This window comes from Armigeres subalbatus, chromosome 2, assembly GCF_024139115.2.
Source record: "Armigeres subalbatus isolate Guangzhou_Male chromosome 2, GZ_Asu_2, whole genome shotgun sequence".
Taxonomy (NCBI): domain Eukaryota; kingdom Metazoa; phylum Arthropoda; class Insecta; order Diptera; family Culicidae; genus Armigeres; species Armigeres subalbatus.
In genome coordinates, this window is record NC_085140.1 from 283,418,814 (window position 1) to 283,432,196 (window position 13,383).

At 43.7% G+C, this 13,383-nt stretch overlaps 1 protein-coding gene across 3 annotated transcripts in view; it reads left to right on the forward strand.

Moving 5' to 3' along the window:
- Nucleotides 1-13,383, forward strand: part of LOC134212331 (myosin-I heavy chain) — a 376,227-nt gene that overhangs the window by 245,494 nt on the left and 117,350 nt on the right. The window lies entirely within an intron of this gene.

Here is a 13,383-nt window from a genome sequence, read left to right on the forward strand (position 1 = left end):
GGGCTAGGGTTAAAACGTTCCATGTTCCTATTCGTGTCCGTTGTTTCGCGCTAAGAGTCGTCGAAGTAAAATCAGTCCGTATTCTTTCATTATCGGATTCTCGAACAAATTGATGTTTTGGGAACAGTAGGTTGTTGGCCCAAGGTTCCCTATCCACCGGGATGGGGCTGCCATTTTAGGAATAGCTTCCGGGGAATAGCATTTCATACTCAGCCGCTGGATGTCAGAACAGACGCTGTTGGAGCCGCACATCCTTGGTGGACAGACGCTCGATCAGTCGGGTCAAATTTGTTTAAAGTCCCACCCAACACCAGGACTAGGCTAGTGCGCTTGGGGACACATGCAGCTTTTTATAGAAGTTCAACAGAGCCCACTGTCGAACCCCACCACATCCTAGGCACACCCCACAGGACACACCCTCTCACTCTAGCTGATGTCAGAAGGACAGTGCCCAGGCTGCACTACCAGCTAAGTACGCAACTCTTAGCTGGCGGTCAATTGTCATCGGAAGACCCATGGAAGCGTGAGTATTGCTATGTTAGGCGCCCCTTTCCGGATGTCAACTCACCATTTCGCAGCCCAGAGCATTAGAACAACAATTATGTTGAAGTTTACGGATGCAAGGAATAATCAGACATCAAAATTTAAATAAAATATTCCCAAATGAATTTCAAGATTTGTGGATTTTGTACATTGTATATCCTTGAAAAATATATCTGAAAAATATGTTTCTGATTAATTGGGACCTCTGTCTGAAACAAGAAAATAATTAGTTTACTATTGAATATTTTAAATTGAAGTAAACAAATCAGTGGATGCTGTTGGTAACGGGATTAAGAACGTTTGCTTTGATAAAAATTACAGTTCGTCAACAATAGTATATGCTGGAAAAATAATAAAATATATTCATTAATTTACTCACGAACCGTCCGAAGCAGCACAAAATTACTTGGATCTTGCATCTTGGATCTTCGCATCATATACAAAACACGTTCAATCGCACACTTATGCACCGAACGTTTCCTCGTTTGTCGGGAGAAGATCACTGCGTCCAGATTTTAGGACTATTGTGATATACCCTTTTGCTGTGAAATACGCAAGTTATCTCAGTAACATGTTTGTCACTGAGATACCTTGGTATCGACTGAACTCAAAACCATCTATTATTGATGAATAGAGATCCTGAGTTACAGTATGTGACTCCCCCATTCTGGCGAGACTAGCTTTATGAAGCCAACCACGTCCTTGGGGGATAAGATCCATATGTCAGCAGGCCCTAAAAGGGCTTGCTGAGAACTTTGAACCTACGTTGGGTGAGTGCACTGCAATAGCAGAGGATGTGTTCTGATGTTTCTCTCTCCTCGTCACAGAAGCGGCAATTTGAGGTTTGGATTGCTCCGATCTTTTGTAGATGGTATCTGCAGGGGCAGTGTCCAGTTATTAGACCGGTGTAGATGTTGAGATCCCTTTGTTGAGACCTAATAGTTGTTGGGTTTTCTTGGGGTTAATCGTTACGAGCCTTTTGGATTGGCTCGTATGGGGAAGTGCATTCCAGTTTGATGTGATTTGACTGACCATATATTTGTTCAGTTCCATTTTTACAGAGCAGTCTGAGATCCCGCAGAAGGGATCAGGGCCAATGAACCTTTCATTAGATCCATTCCTGGCTAGCTCATCAGCAATCTCGTTTCCCTCTAGACCCGTATGTCCTGGGATCCAATATAGGTAGACTCGATTGCGTATGGATAAGTTTTTCAAAGGCAGAATGCATTCCCACACTAGCTTTGAGTTACAAGTGTAGTTATTAAGCGACTTATGTGCCGCTTGGCTGTCAGAGAAAATACATATTTTTGCAAATCTATACTTCTCCTCAGGCATAATAACACGCATTCTAATATTGCATATATTTCCGCCTGAAATACTGTGGGCCACTGTCCTAAGTGGACAGAAATTTGTAGGGCCATAGATTCCGGATCCTGTCAGATTATTCATTTTCGAACCATCTGTGAAGAAATTTATAGAGCCTGTTGGAACGCTGGGTCCATCTCCTTCCCACTCCTGGCGGGAAGGAATGAACACATCGTAAGGTAAGTCATAATTGACTACCGTTTCCATCCAGTCACTACAAATTCCTATTGCGGGATTTATGGCAAATTCATTTAATATGCTGAGGTGACCCGTAAGGTCTCCCGACAGCAGTGTTTTTGTTCTCTTTAACCTTAGAGCACTTTTTTCCGCTTCCAGCTTTATGAATTGGTGAAGCATTGCGTCTAGGGCCAAAGTGGGTGTACTACGAACTGCACCAGTGATGGCTATGCAAGCGGTGCGTTGGATTTTGTTGAGCTTAGCCCTTGCAGCAGCCTCATTAGTTTTAGGCCACCAGACAAGGGAAGCGTAAGTTGTCCTGGTACGGACAATGGTTTTATATATCCACATGATCATACTTGGTTTTAGGCCCCATCTTTTACCAAGGGTTTTTGAACAAACCCAAAGTGTATTGAGACCTTTCTGCACAACTGATTGGAGATGAGAGTTCCAATTAAGCTTTGCGTCGAGTATGACACCTAGATATTTTACTTCACTTGAATAAACTAATTGTGTTTGATTCAAGAAAAGGGGTTTCAGTTGTACCTTTCTCCGTTTGGTGAAAGGGATAATGGAAGTTTTTGTAGGATTTATGCCTAGTTGATACTTTTGACACCAGAAAAAAGTGTGATTTAGGGCAGATTGCATTCTTTCCACTATAACACTTTCGAATTTGCCTCGTACATTAATGACAACGTCATCAGCATATCCAACCACTTCGAAGCCTCTTCTCTCTAAGCTGTCTAGAAGCTCATCCACCACCAGTGACCACAACAAAGGAGAAAGCACTCCGCCTTGCGGACACCCCCTTGTTGCTTTAACAGTGATGTATGAACCGCTAAGCTCAGAGGAGATTTTCCGATTAGCTAGCATAGCATGTACCCAGGTAACAATGCATGGGTCGAATTTTCTACTCAACATTGCTGACCCTATAGACGAATAAGAAGCGTTATCGAATGCGCCCTCAACATCAAGAAATGCTAGGGTAACGGCTGTATTTTGGACCGGGCTCATATTTTGGACCACCTACCTGAATTTTGCATTTATATCACACAAAACTAAACAAAACATGCAACATTTAAATTTTATTGCAAAAAGAGACTATCCATAAGGTATCTCCTACATTTGTTTCTTTAAAAATTTAGCAATTTTCAAGAATATTTTCACGCATTTACCCATTTCGGCTGGATTATTGTAAAATTAAAGTCAACTTTCTTAAGCTATAAGTTACATAGTACATAGATTTAAAACATGTAAATGATGTTGTTGACTTATTAAAACCTAACTAAAATTGTTTCATATCTCGAGCAAAACATTGTAAGTTTAAAAACAGTATTCTGAGGCATGTCCAAAATAGGTTCATTTTTCATTGAACCGAACATATTTTCGACATATCTTCTTTTTAAGTTTTAGATCTCTTAAACTTTTGTTTTTTTTTCAACCATTTGTTTCTCTAGTATCAAACCATTAATAAATTACTGTTCATACTGCATTTATGAATTACAGTTCATTGATGTAAGCTCTAGAAAAATGTCTATTAAACCAACATGTAACTGTTTTCACTATTTCCATACGAAAATAGTTGAGAAAACTACATGACAAGAACCAATCTTTGCTAGTGCTCTCTGTCCGTGCTGCTTGCCAATGCAACAGAGTTCCGCGTTCTACGATTATGTTTCGTTTGGTAAAAGAATGTGCAAAGAGTAAGAACGTTTTTTTTTAGTATCTTTGTTAAGGAGACTTTCAGCTCTAGGCTGGCTCGTCTCCGGTTAGTAACGAAGAACTGGGCAACCCACTAATATAAATGTCGCAAATGGAACAGCTCTGGCAAACTACATAAAAAATATTGCAGGGTAGGAGTGACCAGGTGCATGCATCACGGCCATGGGCCGCACGTTTGTTTTACTTTCATGATGCTGTACCGAGTGGTACTGACATTGATATTAGTTTCAAAACCCTTAGCTGGTAGATATTTTTCTAAGCTTTTGAGTGATTATAAAAATGTATTGTTAAACTTTTAGGATGAAAACGCTGAAAATGCTGGAGATTACTCGTTCAATCTAATAGTAACATAACTTTGCAAGCAATACAAAATTATTCGAGTGGTCCAAAATATGTTCAATAGGTGGTCCAAAATAAAAACAGGTGGTCCAAAATTAAATCTAACATATCTCCAGAATTTATGATAGCTTGGCTCTTTCGGTGGGATTTACAACATTTTTACCTACAAATCCTACCTAGCATTCAACACTTTTTAGTTGCTTAAGGAATTGATCAAGCATTATTACAAAATCTAACTTTTATTCGAAAAATTATTCGGCCATCTCCTAAAGTGGTCCAAAATACCTCCCTTGCCCTACATAGAGTCAAGTCCAAAACTTCCTGACGAATGGTGTTTTCAAACTTGTCACCAACATTACAAATGTCAATGTTCTTGGAAGAGAGAAACTGTAACAGGTACTCACCTCTGGTGTTTATATTTGTACTTCCCCATACGGTGTGATGTGCATTTGCGTCGCACCCTATGACGAAGGGGATGTTGTGTCGGTGGCTGTAGGCTACGAGCGCAGCTATTTCTGGAAGAGGGATTTCGTCCACGTCACCTGGGAAGTATGCCGAGACCACCAAGATCTCTCTACTCCCTCTGGCGGAAGGTACCTCCATCCTGACCGCTACGATGTCCCTTTTTATGAATTCTGAAATTGGAAAGTATTTACAGTTGTTATGTAATAAAATAGCCGCTCTAGGAGAAAGCTGGCTGTCATCATATACCAACTTACATGAGTGTTGTGGAATACCTTGTATTCTGGATTTATTGACCCATGGCTCTTGAATGAGGGCCACGGTTAAATTCTCTTTGGTGAACCTCCGACAGAGCACACCCGTGGCGCTCTCAGCATGGTGGAGGTTCACTTGCAGAACTTTAGTCGCCATTTCCGGGGTTCCGGCTTTTTTCCGGACGGCGACTGTCCGGCTTTGGATGTTGCGGATCATCAGGATGTCGTTTGATATTACAGTTTAGGTTTTCTCTCTTCCCTGTAGCAACCTGGCCCGCCAGTTTCGCCTCTGTGGTCAAACTGTCGCTTTTTGCACTCCCTTTGCCCTGTTTAGATACCTTTGGTTTGGTACCACTAGAGCAGGGGGTCGCATGTAAGCTTCGAGCTTTTCCTTTAGAGGCGGACAGACTAGCCTTTATGGTGCTTTTGGGGTGAGATTTACTAACCTCGCCCGAGCCGGAGGCTTCCTCAGATTTCTCTTCGGTCGGCCTTCCAGTTAGCCGAACCTCGCCCGAACAGGAGGCCTCCTCAGATTGCTCTTGGGTCGGCCTTCCAGTCGGATTGGCGGTAGCGGCAGTCGGTTGATCTGTAATCTTCCTTAGTTGGATTTCACCAAATCGGTAGTTGAGGGTGTATTTGGACTTCTTCAACTTTTCCATCGACGCACCCTCTACTGTGAAGATCCATTCAACATGAATATCTTTCAGAATGGATCGTTTCACAATACGCCAATTAGTTGTTGTGATGTCATTTTGGCTTTCTATGAGAGCCTTTATTCGGTCGTCATCATAGCTGGAGCTTTGTGGGAAGAATGCTCGCATCAGCTCTGCACCTTCCCAGGGTTTCATGGATGGGGATATTCTCTTTAACCACTCAGCAGTCTCTTGATCCTTACAGATTAGAACCATGTAACCGGACTTGTAGATGAGGTTGTTGAATTTGGGTTTTATTGGCTCGTTTCGCTGTTGAACTACTCTGAGCAGGAGTGTTTCTTGTAGAAGGTCTAGCTGGGCTGTAGTGAGTTGGACGGTGGGAAAGTCTTTGGGTATTATCCCGACCTTCACGCTTTTGGCCATATCACTGTAGCTGATACCAGCTGTTTTCCTCATGGGTGGGTTTTGTTGTCCAGACACGTTTTCTGAGGCGCGCGGTTTGAGGACTGTTGGGCGCGCTCTCTCGGATCCAGATGGTGCTTCACCCTTTTTTGTTTGGGGTCCTCTGTGGCGGATTTGTCTAGGTCGTTTCTCGAACGTTTTGAGGAATTGGGCTCGCTCTCCTTATTCAGGATTATGGACAAGGCCTCATTCCGGTCTTTTCCCTTCTCCCGGAGAGTTCTAAGCTGCTTCCTCTGCGAGCGTGTGAGTGTGGGGATTTTCTTTCTCGGAGCACCCTTGGCTTCCGTAGAACCCTTGTTATCTTCGAATCCTTTGCTACTTGCTAAAGATTTTTGGGGGTTGATGACGATCCTTATACCATCATCTTCGTTATCTTCCATGTCCAGCAGGTTGGAGTCGGTCGATGAGGGGTTGTAGATCTGGATCAGCTTTGTCGGACCTTGTGCTGCTCCGGGAGATAGGCGTTGAGGGGCAGGATATTTCCATCTTCTCCTGCGAACTACTGAGTAGCTGGTCTTCGGTAAGGCCAAGCTGACTCAGAGTATTCTCCACTTCGCTCTCACACGACTGAGAGAGGCAGTCGTCACCTTGAGGGTTGTTTGTAGAATTTGTACTCATTTTGGTCCCACGAGTAGCTAGGGAAATAAATGTCCGCTGCACCAGTGCCCCGCCGTAGTGCAGTAAGGGCTGCTTACTGGGGTGTTCGCCCTGGTGCACCCCAGGCTCCGTTCGCGGTTGAGCATGTTTAGAACCCCCTCAACCATTCAGCCCTCGGCACGGGTCGCATGACACCTTGGCATTGGGGTTTATCCATTTTTGCTTTACACGATGGCCATGAATAACAGCCATCGCAACCTTCCTCCTTTACCAGGGCTTAGGACCTGTAGCTCAAGTTCTCAATAGTTTCACAATCTTTCGGACATGCAACTACGGAGAACCATCATTGCACCGAACGTTGAAAACAGAACCAAAAACCCGGAGTTCGCTAATGTTCTGCGTCCTACCTACCTTGATTATATTTTTCTTCTGGATAGAGAAAATCTACTCATCCGGATTTCGAGTATGTGTCGCTGCTTAAGGAAGGCCCCCCCAATACACCCCGTATTGGGGTTCACCTCAATACCACCAAGAGCTTATATTTTAAGGGGGGTATTGGGTTAAAAGATGTTCAAGGTAGCATAAGTTTACATAAAATAAACCGATTTTGATGAAACCGGGACTATCGGTCGCCGAAACTCTTTCAGTGTTCTGTCCTGTCTATCCTAAATCTTAGATCGGTCCACAGACACCGGAGATGTTTTAAATATTGGAAAACGATTCATCAGTGCAGTGGTGCGAATTCTCAGTCTCAGTGACTGACATTTTTTCACACTTACTTTGTAGCAGTGAAAACTGAAAATGGTTAGCAGCAACAATTAAAGATAAAGTAAACAAAATACCCCTTTCCTCATCGCACACGCAACCCGTAGTGACAGTCCAAGTGAAAGAAAACGACAGGAAATTTGAGCCGAATGACCATCAGCTTCAATCCGCTGTTGGCAAACCGAGTTGGCTAAGCTATTCCTACTTTGTCTTTCTGACTGAAAGGCATCATCATAAACAAAGAGGAGCAGAGAAAAATACAAAACAAAAGAATCGCACTCAGCAGGCATTGTTGATAAATTCCTTCACTACGATCCATTGCGCTCAATGTTTTATTCTTCTTCTTCTTATTGGCATTACATCCCCACACTGGGACAGCGCCGCCTCGCAGCTTAGTGTTCATTAAGCACTTCCACAGTCATTAACTGCGAGGTTTCTAAGCCAGGTTACAATTTTTGCATTCGTATATCATGAGGCTAACACGATGATACTTTTACGCCCAGGGAAGTCGAGAAGCTGCGCGTCTTACCGCACGGCTAAAGAGGGCCCCATGTTTTATTACTTACTAGAAAACACATCTGCATCATTGTTTTTGAGTACGCCGAATCAAAGTTGAATAAAATTTTAACCAGTACAACAGATGAAACATTGAAATTGCTTCAACGAACGAAATTCAGAAACCACAACCCCTAACGCTTTACTGATACATGCCACGTTTTACTGGCATGATAGAAGCACAGATTTCACATTGGATGTTTTTTGTTAACTGCTTACAGTGCTTGAAATCGTCGATTCCACGATCAAGTTTGAATATTTTCAACCCATTGATTTTGGACCATTAGTGTCTTCTACCTATAAAGATTTTAGGCACGAAGAGAGGTATATTTTGATATAATGAGTTTGGTGGTTGGGAAACATGGAGAAAAATTACCATTGTACGAAGTTTTAAAACCAAAAGAATTTGATTCCAAAGTGTCTCTGTCAATATCCCGAATGACTGTTGTTTTCTTTTAACAGCCATTCGGAATTTTCGTACATATTATTATGACGTCGTGTATTACTTCGGATTATTTCAATTCAATTTCAATGGCTGATGTGCGTCCTTAATAGCCGTGCGGTAAGATCCGCGGCTACAAAGCAAGACCATGCTTAGGGTGGCTGGTTTCGATTCCCGGTCTACGTAATTTCCGGGTTTGAAATTTTCTCGACTTCTCTGGGCATGAAAGAACCCAAGTAACACGGTTTGTTGTATGAGTGTAAAAAATACATCTTTCGAGCATATAGTTTGTTACGTTATGCTATGAAAAACTACTTTGATTACTTTTACACGACCCAAACAGCGCAAAAATTATCGATATTTTCAACATCTTTCAGTCGCAACCTTGTTCTTGATTGCACATTCACAAGACTAAACTTAAATACTAAGGATGTTTTCAATAACCGACTTTCAACATGGTTCTGTCAATTTGAATACCAAAGCAAAAATGATGACCAACACGTTCAAAGAAATTTTTATACAAAAAACGAATGAAAACAAGGATGTATGAAATGATGAACACCATTTTAATAATATTAATAAATATATGCAAACTGAATAAATAAATCAAATTTGTTATGACCTTGTTCGTTAAATCTTCCTGTAGACATGTTTTGTGTTGTGAGAATGTAAAACGAAACATCTCAAAAAACCAAAAAAAAAGTCAAAAACCGACATGTTATCAGCAAGTTGTGAGAATGTAGTATGAAACTTCTTCTCTGGTCAAATTGCTGTATGTTTTGCAAAAACCTTTTCATAGCTTTCCTTGAACATAAGATGTTTTGTATTTCATTTTCCCGACCTTTATTTAACATTATTATTAGATCTTCGTTAATAATGATGTTTTCTGTGTTACTTGGGTATCATTGTGTTAGTCTCATGATATATGAATGCAAAAAAATAATACCTTGGTTTGGAAACCTCGCAGTTGATGACTGTGTAAGTGCTCAATAAACACTAAGCTGCCAGGCGGCAATGTCCCAATGGGGGATGTAATGCCACTGAAGAAGAATTAAAAAGCTGGCAAAATCTCAGATAAGCGTAAAATCGAGGAAATATAAATTTTGTCGAAATAACGAATTGCTATTTTTTCACCTCACCCGTAAGATTGTCGTTTAAACCGTTAAGACAAAACAAACAACCATGCGTTCACCATTGTTTTACATGCAATTGAGTCAGTTTGTATCGACCGTGTGCCGCTCAAAGCGCACTAGCCTAGTCCTGGTGTTGGGTGACTGACCGAGCGTCTGTTCACCAAGGAGGTGCGGCTCCAACAGCGTCTGTTCTGGCATCCAGCGGCTGAGTATGAAATGCTATTCCCCGGAAGCTATACCTAAGATGGCAGCCCCATCCCGGTGGATAGGGAACCTTGGGCCAACAACCTACTGTTCCCGAAACATCAATTTGTTCGAGAATCCGATAATGAAAGAATACGGACTGATTTTACTTCGACGACTCTTAGCGCGAAACAACGGACACGAATAGGAACATGGAACGTTTTAACCATAGCCCAGCAGGGTAAATTGGCACAACTTGCCAATGAGGCACGCCGCATGAAGCTTGAGATCCTGGGACTGAGTGAAGTCCGTTGGCCAAACTTTGGAGAACACAGAACGCCGTCGGGACAAGTTCTGCTATACTCTGGTTTACGAGGTGAACACGCTCCCCGGCATCGTGGAGTTGGCTTCCTACTAAGCGCTCAGGCACACTCTGCGCTTATGAAGTGGGAACCCATAAGTGAAAGGATAATCGTTGCCAGATTTAGAACACGGGTCCTTACTATAATCCAATGTTATGCGCCATGCGCCAGAAGCCTTACTATAATCCAATGTTATGCGCCAACCGATGCTGCCGATCTGCAAGACAAAGAGAACTTCTACAGTCAACTCAATGCCGTCGTAGATAGAATTCCGAAGGGTGATATCAAGATCTGTTTGGGCGACTTCAATGCGAAGATCGGATCCGACAACTCGAACCATGAGCGCATTATGGGACGCCATGGTCTCGGAGAAATGAGCGAAAACGGAGAGCTGTTCGCAGAATTTTGTGGTAATAACGACATGGTGATCGAGGGATCGCTCTTCCCTCATCGACCGGTTCACAAGGTCACGTGGATCTCCCGTGACGGCTTTACAGAAAATCAAATCGACCACATCTGCATCAGCCGAAAATGGAAACGGAGCCTTCTTGATGTACGGAATAAACGTAGTGCCGATATCGCGTCTGATCATCACCTCCTCATGGGCGAAATAGGCCTGCGCATTGCGCGGATTCGTCGGCAGGAGGAAAGAGTTGGACGACGATTCAACACACGCCGACTGGAAGATGCCACGGTGAAACGGTCCTTCGTTGAAGAACTGGAGACGCGTGCTGCAGATATTCCGGAAGGCGGCAGCGTGGAAGACCAATGGACCGCCATCAAGAATGCCTTCATCGCCACCAGCGAGAACAATCTGGGCGAACTGCGCACCCAGAGAAAACAATGGATCACCGATGAGACCTGGAGAAAGATAGAGAAGCGAAGAGAAGCCAAAGCCGCGATAGAGCGATCAAAAACCAGAGGAGCCAAAGTCTTAGCCCGTCAACGATACGCGGCTCTTGAGAAGGAAGTAAAACGCTTATGTCGACGGGACAAGCGAGGGTGGGCAGACTCTCTGGCCGACGAAGGAGAGAGAGCCGCCGCAACCGGGGACATTCGCCTCCTCTACGATATTTTACGACGCTTAAGCGGGGCGAAGATGAATGCAACGATGCCTGTGAAAGACGCGAATGATCAGTTATTGACCGACCCAACTGACCAGCTGAAACGCTGGTTCGAGCACTTCGAACAACTTTTTCAAGTGCCAGCCAGGCCATCACCACCTCGGCATGATCTGCCTAGGATCCGACGTATAACACGCGTCAATACCGAAGCTCCATCACTGCTAGAGATTCAAACAGCCATCCAAAGCATGAAATCGAATAAAGCCCCAGGGGTCGACCGCATATCAGCCGAGATGCTCAAAGCTGACCCCATGACATCCGCTCAACTACTGCATCGTTTATTTCGTAATATCTGGGACACCGCAACTTTCCCGGTCGACTGGATGCAAGGTATCTTAGTGAAGGTGCCCAAAAAAGGTGACCTGACTGTATGAGACAACTGGCGAGGCATTATGTTGCTGTGTACCGTTCTCAAAGTTCTGTGCAAAATTATCCTAGCCCGGATTCAGGAGAAGATCGATGCGACTCTCCGGCGGCAGCAAGCCGGATTCCGTGCCGGAAGATCCTGTGTGGACCATATTGTCACGCTCCGCATCATTCTGGAGCAGGTCAACGAATTCCAAGAGTCCCTTTACTTGGTATTCATTGACTACGAAAAAGCTTTCGACCGTCTCAATCACGAGAATATTTCCGCCCTGGGCGCCCTGAGACGCAAGGGAGTTCCTGAGAAAATCATCGGCCTCATCGAGGCACAGTACGAGGCCTTCTCGTGTAGAGTGCTGCACAATGGGGTCTTGTCCGACCCTATCCGGGTCGTAGCTGGTGTGAGGCAAGGATGTATTATACCACTGTTACTGTTCCTCATCGTAATCGACGAGATTCTGGTAGATGCGATTGACCGTGATCCAAACCGCGGGCTGTTATGGCAGCCTATAACCATGGAGCACCTAAACGACTTCGAATTGGCGGATGATGTTGCACTCCTCGCGCAACGGCGCACTGATATTCAGAGTGAACTCAATGACTTTGCCGAGCGTTCATATTCGGCAGGTTTAGTCGTCAATGTCAACAAAGCCAAATCGTTGGATGACACGGCGATCCCTTGCAGTTTCGAAGTAGCCGGGCAATCAGTGGAGAATGTTGAAAGCTTCTAATGTCTTATAAGCCAAATGGCGTCAGACGGCGGTAGCAAGATAGACATAGGCAGGGGCACGGATCAAGAAAACAAGGTCTGCCTTTGCGAGTTTACGAAATATCTGGAAAAACAGGCAGATGAACGCACCAAAATACGAATTTTCAACTCTAACGTGAAATCTGCAAGGAATGTAAAATAACAACATTGCCAATGACAACGACATTATCCTCTCTTGTAAATGTTGGGACAAACTCAACTCGCAATAAGCGTTTGTCCCAAACTGCAACAGAATAGGACAATTATCGCCTGCTACGCATTTTGAGAAGTAGTCGGTTTCCGATGATGTTTTTGGTTAAATTAGTATCAGTTATCATAGATTAGACATAAACTTAACCATCTGTTGACATGATTTGCGTTTTACTTTTGAAATAAACAAGTTATCGCAGTTTGAAAAGTTCACAACAATTACCTCTCCATGTTTGTTGCAAATAAAATGGAACGCAACAATGTCTTTATCCTCTGCAGATGGGGACAAAGAGTTATCGCTATTCTCTTTTGTCGCTTGTTTTTTGCATTTTTCAGCGACAATTACATTCCTTGGAAATCTGTGATGTTATACGCTAGCGAAACATGGTGTGTATCAGTGGAGAGCACTCAACAGCTGCAGGTGTTCATTAACAGATGCCTGCGGTATATAATTCGGGCTTGGCGGCCTCACAACTGGATCTCAAACAACGAGCTCCATCGTCGTTGTCACCAGAGGCCGATAGCAAAATTCGGGATCGGCAGTGGGGCTGGGTCGGCCACACTCTATGTAGGGGCGGAAACGAAATCTGTATACAAGCATTAGACTGGAACCCAGTGGGACATCGCAGCAGAGGCAGACCCAGAGACTCATGGCGGCGAAGCCTCAATAAAGAAATAAAAGTAGTCGACTGAAATCTAACCTGGCAACAGGTTAAAGCAATAACCGGGCAACGCTCAGGATGGAGATCTTTCAAGTCGGCCCTTTGCACCACCGGAGGAGTACATGATCCATAAGTAAGTAAGTAAGTGATCGGCCTCCAGGCTCCAGGCCAATTTTAAAACATATCTTAAAAGCGTTAGAAAGTCATAAAAAACTTGTTGTTTTGAAAAGGAGGTCATTGTGAAATGTAGCTAGTTTTGTAA